General features: G+C 50.4%; 1 protein-coding gene across 2 annotated transcripts in view; it reads right to left on the bottom strand.

The window, feature by feature from the left end:
* Window positions 1-11,563, bottom strand: part of LOC137384464 (uncharacterized) — a 36,249-nt gene extending 24,686 nt beyond the window's left edge. For both annotated transcript variants that reach the window (XM_068058572.1, XM_068058573.1), the window contains exon 1: window positions 11,448-11,563. The gene's annotated coding sequence lies outside the window, so the exon portion shown is untranslated. The remainder of the gene's footprint in view (window positions 1-11,447) is intronic.
* Window positions 11,564-14,421: the final 2,858 nt, after the last annotated feature.

Here is a 14,421-nt window from a genome sequence, read left to right as displayed (position 1 = left end):
TAACGCTTACGGATACGCGATGCGCCCACGCGATACACACATGCAGATAGAGACAGAAAAGAAAAGAAATAAAGCGGAAAAGTTTGAGGCAATATCGGAGGATGGTTTTGGTTAGTGTTCTTCGAACTTGCTGTAAGTCCTTGATTGCAGGTAGGTCTTGCTTTTCGTTGGGGCCCAGTATTCTTCTTAATCCTTGTTCGATGTAGGAGACTTTTCTCTCTTGTGGTTCATGTGTCCTCAATGGATCTAGAGGCTTGTGAGAAAGAGATGGGAGCAGACAGGAGAGGTCTTCTCATTCCAGGAGCAAACGGTCTTTTCTGAGTTCAAACATTCTGTGGCGAGTTCAAAAAAACCTGGACCAGCCAGTTAGTCATGTGACCAGCTGTTTTAACCAGTCATGGCTTTTGTGGATTGTATCACCTTAGCAGTCTCTGAAATGCTCTTCCTTACACCTTCAATGTCTGGTGATCAAAATCCATTGTGGGTTGACTGTGTCAGGGAATGGTCCTTTTGTATCCACAAGCACTGTCTGTTAGTATGCAATATTTTTTCAGCTAAGTGTCTGGAAGCCCTTGTAACAGGCCTTCTCTTCTTCCCTGCAAGTTTAAAATCAATGTTCATATGACAAAATTAATATGTCTCATTCTTGGCAGGTGGGGGCCTGCATGACACAGGTCAATCAGTGTGCAAGCTCTGGTCAATGAGCCAACTGAAGTGATGACACTTCCTATTAATGGACTGTGTGCCTTGCAAAATGCCTTTTCACACTGACATGTACTTCAACGATGAGGAGAGAGTGGAAGAGTGAACGTGACGAGGTGACCTAATCAAGATTCACAAGATTTGGGACTGGTCCCCCATTCAATAAGATCGTGACTGATCTTCTACCTCAGCTCCACTTTCCCGCCCAATCCCTCAATTCCCTCAGTGACCAAAAATCTCTTGATTTCAGTCCTGAATATACTCAATGACTGAGCATCCACAACTCCCGAATGGTCTCCTCCTGTTCCCATTTCTTAAGTTCCTGTGATGAGAGATTTTGATAGATTAGGGAGAGAAACTATGTTGCCTTATCAATACAGAGGTCATAAAAAAAAGGGGCTGGATACAGAGAAAAGCTCCCTCCACACTGCCCCATCAAACACTCGGAGCTCGTCGGAAATCCCCGAATCTGTCCAAAGTTGGGAAACTGACTTGAGATTTTTTAAAAAGAAAACTGACCAACCATCTGTCGAGCATTCCCGCTCTCTGCAACTGTCAGAGAGAGAAAGGGGGAACGAGTGGGGAAGAGAGAGAGCGAGGGAAAGAAGGGAGAGGAACAGAGAGGGAGAAGCGGGGACAGAGAGTGAGAGGGGGGAACAGAGAGAAAGAGAAGGGGGGACAGAGAGAGAAAGAAGGGGAACAAGAGAGTGAGGACAATGCAGAGGGGGGAACAACACAAAGATGGGGGACATACAGAAGCGGGACATGGAGAGAGAGAGAGAAGAGAGAGAAGAGAGAGGGAGAGAGGGTGATCAAGATCACTCCTGACAGATGGGCATCTAGCCAAAATACTTCGCATTGCTACAAGTGTGCGGGCAAACATTGACATCTTGTGCAAGCAAAAAAATGCCAGGTATCTCACATAGTGAAGACAAAATAAGCAATAAATTAGTCTTCTCATTTAAAGCTTCTTCACAAAAATGTACATTTGGTGTTGTTTTGATTAAGAGTAAGATAAATTTTTAATGCCTTTAGCTTTCCAAAATTTTCTCACTGACTCCCTATGTAAGATAAAGATTGTAATGTGGCCCCCCATGTGAAAAGACTGGACACCCTACTCTACACTGTTCCATCAAATGCTCCCAGAGCAGTTACAGCACGGGGTTAGATACAGAGTAAAGCTCCCTCTACACTGTCCCCATCAAACACTCCCAGGACAGGTACAGTACGGGGTTAGATACAGATTAAAGCTCTCTCTACAGTCACATCAAAAATAAAGGAAAATAAAGGAAAAAAAACAGGGTTAGATAAAGAGTAAAGCACCCTCTGCACTGTCCCATCAAACACTCCCAGGACAGGTACAGCACTAGGGTTGGCTGCTGCCTAATTGGAGTGTTGACTGCTGATTGCAGCAACGAGCCTCAGCTGACAGTGCTGGTGACAGTTGGAGGTTGCTGAGGTGGAGAGAGGAGCGAGACTGAGCAAGGGAAAGCTTCAACAGCAATCACCATTATAGAGAAGAAAGAGACTTTTTGCTGGAAACAAGGCTTTGTCTGGAGGTGGGTGCTGAACACCAGTAATTTGCTTTGGACTGTTGGGGGAGGAACAAGTGGCCGGAACAACAAGGTGTGGGGCTGCCAATTCAGCAGGAATCTGTGCTGCTGCAACAAGCACACAGGGAAGCTCCCTTCCCACCGCAATTGCCCAGCCTGGGTCAACTGAAGCTGCCCGGCTAAAGAGACGGAAGGGGATAGATAGATAGCAGTTCTGAAGAAGGGTCACTGACCCGAAACATTAACTGTTTCTCTCTCCACAGATGCTGCCAGACCTGCTGAGTATTTCCAGCATTTCTTGTTTTTATTTCAGATTTCCAGCATCTGCAGTATTTTGCTTTTATTTTAGGGGATAGATAGTGCCTGGGCAGCTTTAGCTGTCCCAGGTGAAGACGCCTCCCCCAACCAGAAGACCGGAAGACCAAGTGTGCTGGCAAAGACTGTTTTAAGTGTTCTGTGTGCACCACCTCCTGAGAGCAAGTCATCCCTCACAGCCTGTCTTTCCCTCTCCTCTATACCCTCAGCCTCTCCCCTAACCTGTTGTTTGTTGGTTTGTTTTTTATAGATATTCAATATCTCTTGTGAATCTTTCAAGATATTCAATTTGCAAGCCTACAATTTGGGGTGGGTTTAGCTCTTAGACCCATGGCAAGCCCTTCATCATAGGTGGCGGGGCCCTCTACTACCTATGCAGCTGCAGCCTCTTTGGCTGCCCATGTGGTCCCATCACCCTTTAAATTAATAACATCCAGCCCTGGGGTAAAGAGCTATCCCCACCCCAACATGTCCATTGAGGCCTGCGTAAAGGCAATGGCTGAGGTTGTCAGCCCCTAGGCAATTGTTGCAGCCTCAAAGATGCACGGGAAGGCTGTGTTCTTTCTGAAGACCGAGCGGGCGGTGTCCCTGGCCCTGAATAAAGGGCTCACTGTGGGGGGGATTTTCCTGCTGGTGGACCCTCTGGGGGCCACTGCGCAGCGGATAATGTTATCAAACGTCCCACCCTTCATTCCCAGTGAGCTCCTCCTCCCCCACCTGCACTATCTGGGGGAGGTAAGATCGGGGATCACCCCAATCCCACTCGATCTTCGGGAGCACAGCCTCTGACATGACTACTCCTTCTGCTGCCAGCTATTTATACAGCTGGCGCGGGAGGAGGTCTTGGAGGGCCACTTCAATGTAGAGTTCCAGGGCACGGACTACCACGTCTTCTGGACCTCGGACGGGGCGCGGTGCCACGTCTGCAAGGGGGTGGGGCATGTTCGTAAGAACTGCCCCAACCTCCAGGCCGCCAACTCCACCTCGGCAGCCCAGGGTGGCGCCACTGCACCTCCTCCCACTCTCCCCAGACTTCCTACAGGCACTGCTCAGTCGGTTCCAGAGGCTACGGTTTTCACCACAGTTCAGGCCCAGAGTAACCAAAAAAAAGGAGGATGCGGAGGCCTCTGATGACATGGAGGTCCCTGAGCCTCCGCGTCCTAGTGGGAAAAAGAGGAGAAGGCATCCCTCCACAGAGGTAACACAGGGTCCTGAGGTGCAGGGCCCATCTGTTGGAGGGGAGCTGTCTCCTGTTTTGGGTCCCCAGTTTCTCCCTGCCACCACCACCACCACCAAGTCTGTAAAGCCTGAGCAGGAGCTCCCTACCCCTCAAGATGGAGGGGAGAGGGAGACCACTTTGCATGTGGCCCCTCAGGGGGAGCCAGTGGAGCCCTGCTTGTGTTGGGGGAGCCTGGGGACGTCTCCCATTCTGCCACTGGGTCGGGTGCCCTGAGTGAAGGGGAGGGCGAGGCCCCAAAGGGTTGGCCCTCCCAGCCAAAATCCACCACCATCCAGGAGACACCTGACCCGGTTATAATTGAAAATTTTACCGCAACTGCTGGGTCTGTGGGCGCTGGCAGGGCAGGAGATGGCCTCCTCTCTCTGCCTCCTGTCCCGGCTCTGGCTAGATTTCCAGAGTCAGGCACTTCCATCTCCCCTGGACCACTCATTGGCCTGGGGACGGAGGTGGAGGGCAGTCTTGAACCGCTGACACCCACAGGCTCCAGTTCCATTCTAGAACCCAGAGAGGACTCCTCCGCCATCGATCCTGAGGGTGGGATTGTGATGGAGGCGGGACCAGCTGGCGCGGCCAGGACGTCCACCCCACAGTGTATGGTGCGTGTGTCGGCCACTGGCGGTGACAAACCGGAGGAGGATGGGGACTTGGTGTGGGGCACAGAGGACAATCTTGATTCCATCACCAGTGAGGTGGTGGAGTCCTTTGTGCCTCCCACCGAGTCTCCTCTCATCCCCATGGTGGAACTCCGGGATTTCCTCGCGGCATGCAGGGGTTCAGCTGGCCCTCGGCCATTGGTCGAGTCTGGCGCTGATCATCCAGTCTGTCCGTGCCACCCTCAAGAAAGCAGGCAAGGGCACGGGCGTGAAACTGGTTGAGAGGCACCAATTTAATGCATTCCTCAATGGGTTGCTGGGGGAGTGGAAGGCCAGGTGCACCTCCGCTCCCTCCTCACAGTGAGGTGTTCGTGAAGGTTTTCTAGGTACCTTTGACATGAAGATAACCATCGCCAGCCTCAACATCAACAGCAGCAGGGGGTCTCACTGCAGATTTTACAATCTCTCAGTCCTCAGGGAAGGGAGATATGCGTCGAGCATTCTGCAGGAAACCCACACCCTTCTGGGAGATGAAGCCACCTGGCTCCTGGAGTGGCAGGGTGGGATCTACATGAGTCACCTCACCCCTATTTCTCGTGGGGTGGCTATCTTGTTGGCCCCGATCTTGGGGGTCAAGGAGCTAGTGCTGGGCCGCTTGCTCCACCTCGCCGTTCACCTGGGTAGCGTGCCGCTCCACTTTGTGAACATATACGCGCCCAGACCCGGCACTTTGCAAGCGCGCTTCTTTGAAGAAGTGTCCGCTCTCTTGAGCTCCATCGATAGTGGCGAGTACATCATCCTTGGGGGTGATTTTAACTGTACCCTCGAGGTGGGGGAACGCTCTGGTCCCCAGCACGGCCAAGTGTTGGTGGAGAAGTTGAGGGGACTGATCAGCTCGCTCAACTTGGTGGAAGTCTGGCGGAATCTCCATCCCGACTCCAGTGTCAATACGTGGAGGTCTGGAGGAGGAGGGTCCCAAATCGACCGCCTCTACTTTTCGCAGGCATACGTCTCCCATGTTTCGGCGGCCTCCATGTGGCTGGTGCCGTGCTCGGACCACCACTTGGTATGAGCGGAGTTCACTCCGCTCGGCACGCGCGCGGGGTCCGCGTACTGGCACTTTAACAACCGGCTGCTGGAGGACTAGCGATTCCGGGACTCGTTCCGCCTGGGCCGACTGCAGAAGGAAGCAGGTGGGGCATCCCTTCCTTGAGGCTATAGTGGGATGTGGGCAAGACTCACATCCATGTCTTCTGTCAGGAGTACGCAAAGGGGTCAACCAAGAGGCGGGAAGCCAAGAGGGAGGTGCCCAACTTGGAGTCCCACCTCGGTCATGCCGTTGCGGACCCGGCCCTGTGGCAAACGTACAAAGAGAAGGGTGCGCTGAGGGACCTGCAGCTCATAGGGTCCCGAGGCGCATATGTGAGGTCGTGGATCCAGATCCTGGATGATTTGGACCGCGCCTCACTCTTCTACTCACTGGAAAAATGGTGGGGGGTCCGTAAGCAGCTCGTTGAGCTGCTGGCCGACGACGGATCTTCTATCACGGATCCGGAGGGAATGGGCCTCCTGGTCCGTACTTATTACAGTGCGTTGTTCTCTCCGGATCCATCCAGCGAGGACACGCGTAGAGTTTTGTGGGAGGACCTGCCGCAGGTCAGTCCAGAGGGCGTCGAAGGATTGGAGGCTCCACTTACGTTGGCGGAGCTGACTGGCGCCCTCCACCAGCTCTCGAGGGGCAAATCCCAGGGCTGGACGGGCTGACCGTGGAGTTCCTCAGGGCGTTCCGGGACGTCCTGGGGGACGATTACGCGCGGGTCCAGGGGGAAAGCCTGGCGACTGGGGAGATGCCCCTCTCGTGGTGCAGGGCGGTCATTGTCCTGCTGCCAAAGAGGGGCGATCTCCGCCTGCTTAAAAACTGGCGTCTGGTCTCCCTCCTCATCACAGATTACAAGATCTTTGCCCAGGCTATGTCTACCCGCGTGGACTCAGTGCTGGCCCACATGTTCCACCCCGACCAATCCGACACGGTCCCGGGCCGGTCCATCCAGGACACCATCCACCTGGTCCGGGACCTGATCCATCTTTCCCAGAGAACTGGTCTGTCGGTCGCCTTTCTCTCCCTCGATCAGCAGAAGGCATTCGACAGGGTGGATCACGAATACCTTATACCTTTTTGGGACTCTGCACGCATTCGGACTCGGGCCGCATTTTGTGGCTCGGGTCAGACTTTTATACGCCGCCGCAGAGTGTCTAGTCAAGGTTAACGGGTCCTTGACGGCGCCCCTTCGCTTTGGGAGAGGAGTCAGGGATGCCCTATGTCCAGCCAATTGTATACCATCTGCGTGGAGCCATTCCTGTGCCTGCTTCGCAGGAGGTTGACAGGATTGGCTCTGCGCGAGCCGGCCATGCGTGTCATCCACTGGGCTTATGCCGATGACGTGCTCCTCGCGGTCACAGATCCCGTTGAATTGCGGAGGATGCGCGACTGCCAGCAGACCTTTTCTGCCGCGTCCTCCGCAAGGATCAATTGGGAGAAATGTTCCGGGCTCCTGGTGGGTCAGTGGCGGGTGGACTCCCTGCCGGAGGATTTGACACCTTTTGTGTGGAGCACCACGCACCTCCTCTACCTGGGACTCCACCTTAGCCCCGCTGAGGAAGTCTGGCCGGCAAACTAACTAGAGTTGGAGGCGAAATCACCACTTGGCTGGGGTGCTGGACAGGACTGCTCTGAGTGCTTTCCTACATGGGCCGAGCGCTGGTCATAAACCAACTGGTGGCCTCGATGCTGTGGTACCAGTTGGTCACTTTGGCCCCACCCCCTGCATTTGCCACCAAGATCCAGAAGAAGCTCGTCAATTTCTTCTGGGGCAAGAGGAAACACTGGGTCTCTGCCGTGGTCCTGAGTCTCCCGATCGAGGAGGGCTGCCAGTCGCTGGTGTGCGTCCGCATCCAGGCTGCGACTCTCCGCCTTCGGACCCTGTAGAGATACCTGTAAGTCGAGCGTCCTCCCAGATGGTGTGCGCTGGCAACGTATTTTTTCCGCCAGTGTTACTGCCTTCAAGACGACACGCAGCTCCCGGCGGAGTCCGTTAGCCTCGCCTCTCTGAGGGAGTTGCCTGTCTTTTACCAGGATCTATTCAGAGTCTGGAACATGGTCGCCTCCAGTCAGGGCGCTCCCTCGCCGGGGGAGGAGAGCGCCTCGGCTGTCCGGGCGGCCGGCTCTGGGGACAGACCGACGGGCAGAGGAGTAGCTGACGCCCCCGGGACGCCCCTCACTGTGGGTGACGAGGGGGCTCGGGAGCGCAGAGCTGACCCCCGCTCGGCCAGAACTGCTCATCGGACCCAGAACACGAAACCCTCCTCGGGAGCCAGTCCCGCACAACCCGAGCCGCCTCTCGGAAATGCCCTCTGTGCCATTCCAATCGGCGCGGAGGGGTTTCCTGTACGGGCTGCTCCTGCACACTCTCCACTTCCTCGCCCTCGTCAGTTGGCCGGACATGCCCTGGTGGTCCATGTTGCCATCTGGCAGTGAGGGGAAACCCCGATGGAGGTCTCTCTCTATGCGGGAGTTCTCCCCCTTTACATTGGGGACCTGGGGTGGAGGGTGTTGCACAGGGCAGTACCATGCAATAGACTTTTAAGTAGGTTCATGGACTCCCAGGCTGCCTGTACTTTCTGCGGCCTGGACGAGTCCGTGTTCCATGTATATATGGAGTGTGCGAGGTTACAGCCCCTGTTTGCATATTTAAAGGGGCTGCTCCTCAGATTTTGGCTGCACTTCAGTCCCACGCTCCTGATCTTTGGGCACCCGGTGCGGGGGTGCGTGGGCCGGGAGGAGGATCTCCTCGTCGGTCTGCTCCTGGGCCTGGCCAAGGTGGCAATTCACAGGTCCAGGCTGCGGGCCATTGGGGGGGTCCGTCCTCCCTGATTGCCTGCCCCTCTTCCAAGGTTATGTTTGCGCCCGGCTGTCCCTGGAGAAGGAGCATGCGGTGTCCGCCAGTATGCTTGAGGCCTTCCGCGACCGGTGGGCACCGCAGGGACTGGAGTGTATCATCGACGCCAAGAATGGCATTTTAATTTGAGTTTGTTTTATTTATCTGTTTTGTTGATAAAGTTATTTTTACAAAATGGATATAAAGGGAGCCTGAGGAATAAAGACCCCCTCGACATAAAAAAATGGGGTGCAATACAGAGTAAAGCTCGCTCTACACTGTCCCATCAAACATTCCCAGATCTTTCTAGCTTTCCCTTTTTATTCCTCTCTTTTTCTTTTCCACTTTATCTGTTTGCCTTTCCCTGCTTCTTTCCTCTTCCTGCTTTCTCTCACTGTTTCTCTGTTTTTGTCTGTTTCTCTTTATCTATATGTATCTTTATCTATATATGAAAAAGCCATTCAAAATACTCCTACAGGGGATGCAGAGACCAAGTAGGCCCACATCAGAGACACCATCTATGACTCAGCAATGACCACCTATGACAAATGTGTGAAGCAGAATGCAGACTGGTTTCAATCTCACTTTGAAGAGCTGGAACCTGTCATAGCCGCTAAGCGCATTGCACTGCTGAACTACAAGAAAGCCCCCAGCGAGTTAACATCCGTAGCACTTAAAGTAGCCAGAAGCACTGCACAAAGAACAGCCAGGCGCTGCGCAAACGACTACTGGCAACACCTATGCAGTCATATTCAGCTGTACTCTGACACCAGAAATATCAGAGGAATGTATGATGGCATTAAGAGAACTTTTGGGCCAACTATCAAGAAGATCACCCCCCTCAAGTCTAAATCAGGGGACACGATCAACACAAGCAAATGGACTGCTAGGTAGAGCACTACCTAGAACTGTGCTCCAGGGAAAATGATGTCACTGATACCGCCCTCAATGCAGCCCAGTCTCTGCCAGTCATGGATGAGCTGGATGAACAGCCAACAAAATCGGAACGCAGTGATACCATTGATTCTCTAGCCAGTGGAAAAGCCCCTGGAAAGGACGGCATTACCCCTGAAATAATCAAGAGTGCCAAGCCTGCTATACTCTCAGCACTGTACAAACTGCTTTGCCTGTGCTGGGACGAGGGAGCAGTACCACAGGACATGCGCAATGCCAATATCATCATTCTCTACAAGAACAAGGGTGACCACAGTGACTGCAACTACAACCGTGGAATCTCCCTGCTCAGCTTAGTGGGGAAAGTCTTCACTTGAGTCGTTTTAAACAGGCTCCAGAAGCTGGCTGAGCGTGTCTACCTTGAGGCACAGTGTGGTTTTCGAGCAGAGAGATCGACCGTTGACATGCTGTTCTCCCTTCGTCAGATACAGGAGAAATGCCGCGAACAACAGATGCCCCTCTACATTGCTTTCATAGATCTCAGCAAAGCCTTTGACCTCGTCAGCAGACGTGGGCTCTTCAGACTACTAGCAAAGATCAGATGTCCACCAAAGCTACTAAGTATCATCACCTCATTCCATGACAATATGAAAGGCACAATTCAGCCCAGTGGTGCCTCATCAGAGCCCTTTTCTGTCCTGAGTGGCGTGAAACAGGGCTGTGTTCTCACACCTACACTGTTTGGGATGATCATCTCCCTGCTGCTCTCACATGCGTTCAAGTCCTCTGAAGAAGGAATTTTCCTCCACACAAGATCAGGTGGCAGGTTGTTCAACCTTGCCTGTCTAAGAGCGAAGTCCAAAGTACGGAAAGTCCTCATCAGGGAACTCCTCTTTGCTGACGATGCTGCATTAACATCTCACACTGAAGAGTGTCTGCAGAGACTCATCGACAGGATTGCGGCTGCCTGCAACGAATTTGGCCTAACCATCAGCCTCAAGAAAACGAACATCATGGGACAGGACGTCAGAAATGCTCCATCCATCAATATCGGCGACCACGCTCTGGGAGTGGTTCAAGAGTTCACCTACCTAGGCTCAACTATCACCAGTAACCTGTCTCTAGATGCAGAAATCAACAAGTGCATGGGAAAGACGTCCGCTGCTATGTCCAGAGTGGCCAAGAGAGTGTGGGAAAATGGCGCACTGACACGGAACACAAAAGTCCAAGTGTATCAAGCCTGTGTCCTCAGTACCTTGCTCTACGGCAGCGAGGCCTGGACAACGTATGCCAGCCAAGAGCGACGTCTCAATTCATCCCATCTTCGCTGCCTCCGGGGAATCCTTGGCATCAGGTGGCAGGACCGTATCTCCAACACAGAAGTCCTCGAAGCAGCCAACATCCCCAGCATATACACCCGACTGAGACAGCGGCGCTTGAGATGGCTTGGCCATGTGAGCCGCATGGAAGATGGCAGGATCCCCAAGGACACATTGTACGGCGAGCTCGTCACTGGTATCAGACCGACCAGCCGTCCATGTCTCCGCTTTAAAGACGTCTGCAAACGTGACATGAAGTCCTGTGACATTGATCACAAGTCGTGGGAGTCAGTTGCCAGTGATCGCCAGAGCTGGCTGGCAGCCATAAAGGCGGAGCTAAAGAGTGGCGAGTCGAAGAGACTTAGCTGTTGGCAGGAAAAAAGACAGAAGCGCAAGGAGAGAGCCAACTGTGTAACAGCCCCGACAACCAATTTTATCTGCAGCACCTGTAGAAGAGCCTGTCACTCTCGAATTGGCCTTTATAGTCACTCCAGGCGCTGCTTCACAAACCACTGACCACCTGCAGGCGCGTATCCATTGTCTCTCGAGACAAGAAGGCCAAAGAAGAAAGAAAAAGAAAATATATCTCTTCCTTTCTGTATCTGTGTTTCTGTAATTTTTCCCCATTTCCCTTTACTTGTCATTCTTTTCATGTTTTCTCTATCTGCTTTACCTGTTTTCACTACCTCCCTGTTTCTTTATTACTTGATTCTCTGTTTCTCAGTCTCTCTTATTTGATTCTCTTCCCGTTTCTCTCCCCGACCTCGGTGTGTGTCTCTCCCTCCCTGTTTTTCACATTACTTGCTTTTTTTCTCCCTGCACGTTTCTCTCTGCACAAACTCACCTTTTCTTTCTGATTTTCTTCACGTTCTCTTTCGGTATATTTGAAATCTTACCTCAAATAACCCGATCTTTTCAATTAGTGGAAACATAAACGTGAAACAATCCTGGGAGGCGGCAGTAAATTCTGAGCAGGAGCGGTTGCTGGGACGCGTTGCTAGGAAGTGCGGAGTGTTGTTGGATTTGGGAAGTGACTGCAGTCCTCTCCTTTGCAACAATCCTCTCCTTTAATTGGCAGGAAGTTCAGGTTACGGTAAAACACTGTGTGCATTAGTTATTTAAAAATTTCAGTAAAATACATCTATTCAAATAATTTTGAACTAAAGCTCAGATCTAAATTTACAAAATTCGCGATAAGCCATATGGATCTTTAAAAAAAGCCATTTTATGTGATTCATATATACTACTCCCTGACAGACTAAAATGTAAATCGAACGTCAACAATCTGTTTATAAAAGAGCTGTGGGTACTTTCTATTTATCTTTGCGTTCTGGGATGTGTAAAGTTTTCAATGAATTTTCCCAGCAGCAAAGAAAACATCAAAACTCAGGGGAATTTAACTCAGGAGCCAGCCCTGTGCAGTAACTCCTGTTGGATAGTTTATGGATGTGACTATCACTGTGGTGACCTCCAGTGTGAACAGCCTGCTGCCACTCCTTAATGTGAGAGGGTTCTAAGAGAACTTTTAGCCCTTAGTGCTGCAGCTCACATAAGAATAATGGTTATTTAGGGTGAGGTACTAGGTACAGTCATCCCTGGAACTGTAGGACAGTGAGTCAGCGCCTTCAGAAGAGCAGAGAAAGTGATTAAAAAGAGGAAATGGGCAAAAAGATTAGATAGAATCAAACGCACAACATAACTGTCTTACTGCCAATTCTGTCATTTTACTCTCCTGTATGTATAAATACGATAAAACATTGTTTAAACAAGAATAATTATTAATGCCATTTCACCTCCTTAAAACACAGTCTTGTCATTTCCCGATTAGGAATCATAGAAATGACAGCACAGATTGATGTCATGCAGTCCATACTGCCTGTGTTGATGATGCTCGCTCTTCAACTTGAGCTGTTCCAATCTCATATTCCTTTTTCGTTTTTCCTTTACAAATACTGACACAAATTCCCTTTAATTGGTGTTGGAGCCTTTGCCTCAGTAGCCCCTTGTGATAAAGTAATGATGTTCCAAATAAGCTTCCAAATCATCACCGATCATATATACTGCTCTGTGCTGGAAAGTGCTCTGCTCTATGAGTATCGTTGCTACTGCACTCATTCGGGATGATGGTGAGTATTCCATCACAGTCCTGACTAGAGTTGTAGACAGTAGAGAGGCTTTGAGGTATCAGGAGATGGGGCACTTTTTGCAGGGTACCCAGATTCTACAGCCATGAGTTGATATGGCTGGTCCTATTCAGCCTTAGATCAATGGTAATTCCCAGGATGTTTATGGTGGTGCCAATGAAGCCATGGGGAAGTGGTGAGACCTTGTCTTGTTTGTGATGGTCATTATCTAGCACTTACATGTCGTAAATGTTAACTGTTACTTGTCTGAATCAAACCCAAGTTCAGACATTATCCTACAGGTTGGCATGGGTTGTTTCATTGTCAGAGGAGTTGTGAATGGATCAAAACACTAAACTCATCATGGAAGAGCTCCACTCCTGACCATACAACAGAGGCAAGGTCACTGATGAAGTAGCAGAAGGTGTTTGGACCAAAGATTATGTCCACAAGGATGAATCTGACTTACATTAAACTTCCCCTCTGATTCTCACTCCCACCTCCTTGTCTGGCCTACGGCACAGCTCCAATCAAGCTGTGTTCGTGATCTGTTGTCTGCCTACCCTAACCCTTTGTTTTGGTCAGTCCTATAAAACAGTTCTCCTGCTTTCTTTTGCCAATTCTGATGAAGGTCGTCCATCTCAAACATCAACTCAAAATATTTGTCATTCTTTTTTCCAGATGCTGACAGATCTGCAGTATATTTCAAATATCTTCCGTTTTTATCCCAAAACATTGTCTGGTCTGATTCTTGGATTCCACCCACCATAGGGGAAGGTACTGGGAATGAAGCTATTAAACTTCCTGAACTTCCATTCTCTGCATTTCATAGGGAGCATGGTGCTTTTTGGGCGTTGCTACTACTTAATTTCTCATTAAAACTTTGGTCAGTTAGGGGTTGTTCAATATTTCAGTCCCCTGCTATGCCTCTCCTGTTCTAATTTCCGGAGCATGTTTTGTTGTGGAAGTCACCCGGATGCCGATATCTCAAAGGTGTGTGCCAAGTATGAAATCATGGGAAATAGTGAGACCAGTTAGAAGTCAGACAATGGTGCCTACACTGTTTCATTACTCAATGGAGTGGATTAAATGAAGAACCATTGATAGGCTTCAGCTAACACAGTTGAACTTTAAACTTACTTGGCCACGAATGATTTGCCTTCAAAGAAGGTTTGATCAGAGACTCAAGGAAAAAAACACTCCTTAAAACTAGGGCAATTTGCGCACGGATCGTCAATTGTGCGCAAAGTAGAAACTGTACCCTAATAAATCAGTCACTGAAAATCAATGGCACAAATGCATCCACTTCGTGAAATAAACACCTTTATTATTATAAAACAGTGCACTGCCTAACTCACCCTGAGCAATACCACAGGGAATCTGATAGTATTTAAATAAAAAGTTACTGCTATTGGAAAGGCATACACAAAATGAACCATGCTAACATTTGGTTTCCAACCTCAGAAGTAAGATTTCATACCAGGTATGAAGCCAAATACTTCATAATGTTTTGATAGATTAACCAGCTCTCATAATTTATACAAAAGCAAGATGCTGTGAATGCTGAAAATCTGAAACAAAAACAAAAAAGGCTGGAAATACTCAGCAGGTCAGGCAGCATCGGTAAAGAGAAAAACAGAGTTAACATTTCGGGTCTCTGACTTTTCATCAGAACTGTCAAAAGTTAGAAATGCAACAGGTTTTGAGCAAGTTATGCGGGAGGGAGGAAAAAGAACAAAGGGCAAGG

This window comes from Heterodontus francisci, chromosome 26 (genome assembly GCF_036365525.1).
Source record: "Heterodontus francisci isolate sHetFra1 chromosome 26, sHetFra1.hap1, whole genome shotgun sequence".
NCBI classification, from domain to species: domain Eukaryota; kingdom Metazoa; phylum Chordata; class Chondrichthyes; order Heterodontiformes; family Heterodontidae; genus Heterodontus; species Heterodontus francisci.
The sequence above is the reverse complement of the archived record's forward strand: the minus strand, read 5'-3'. Positions and strand labels throughout refer to the sequence as shown.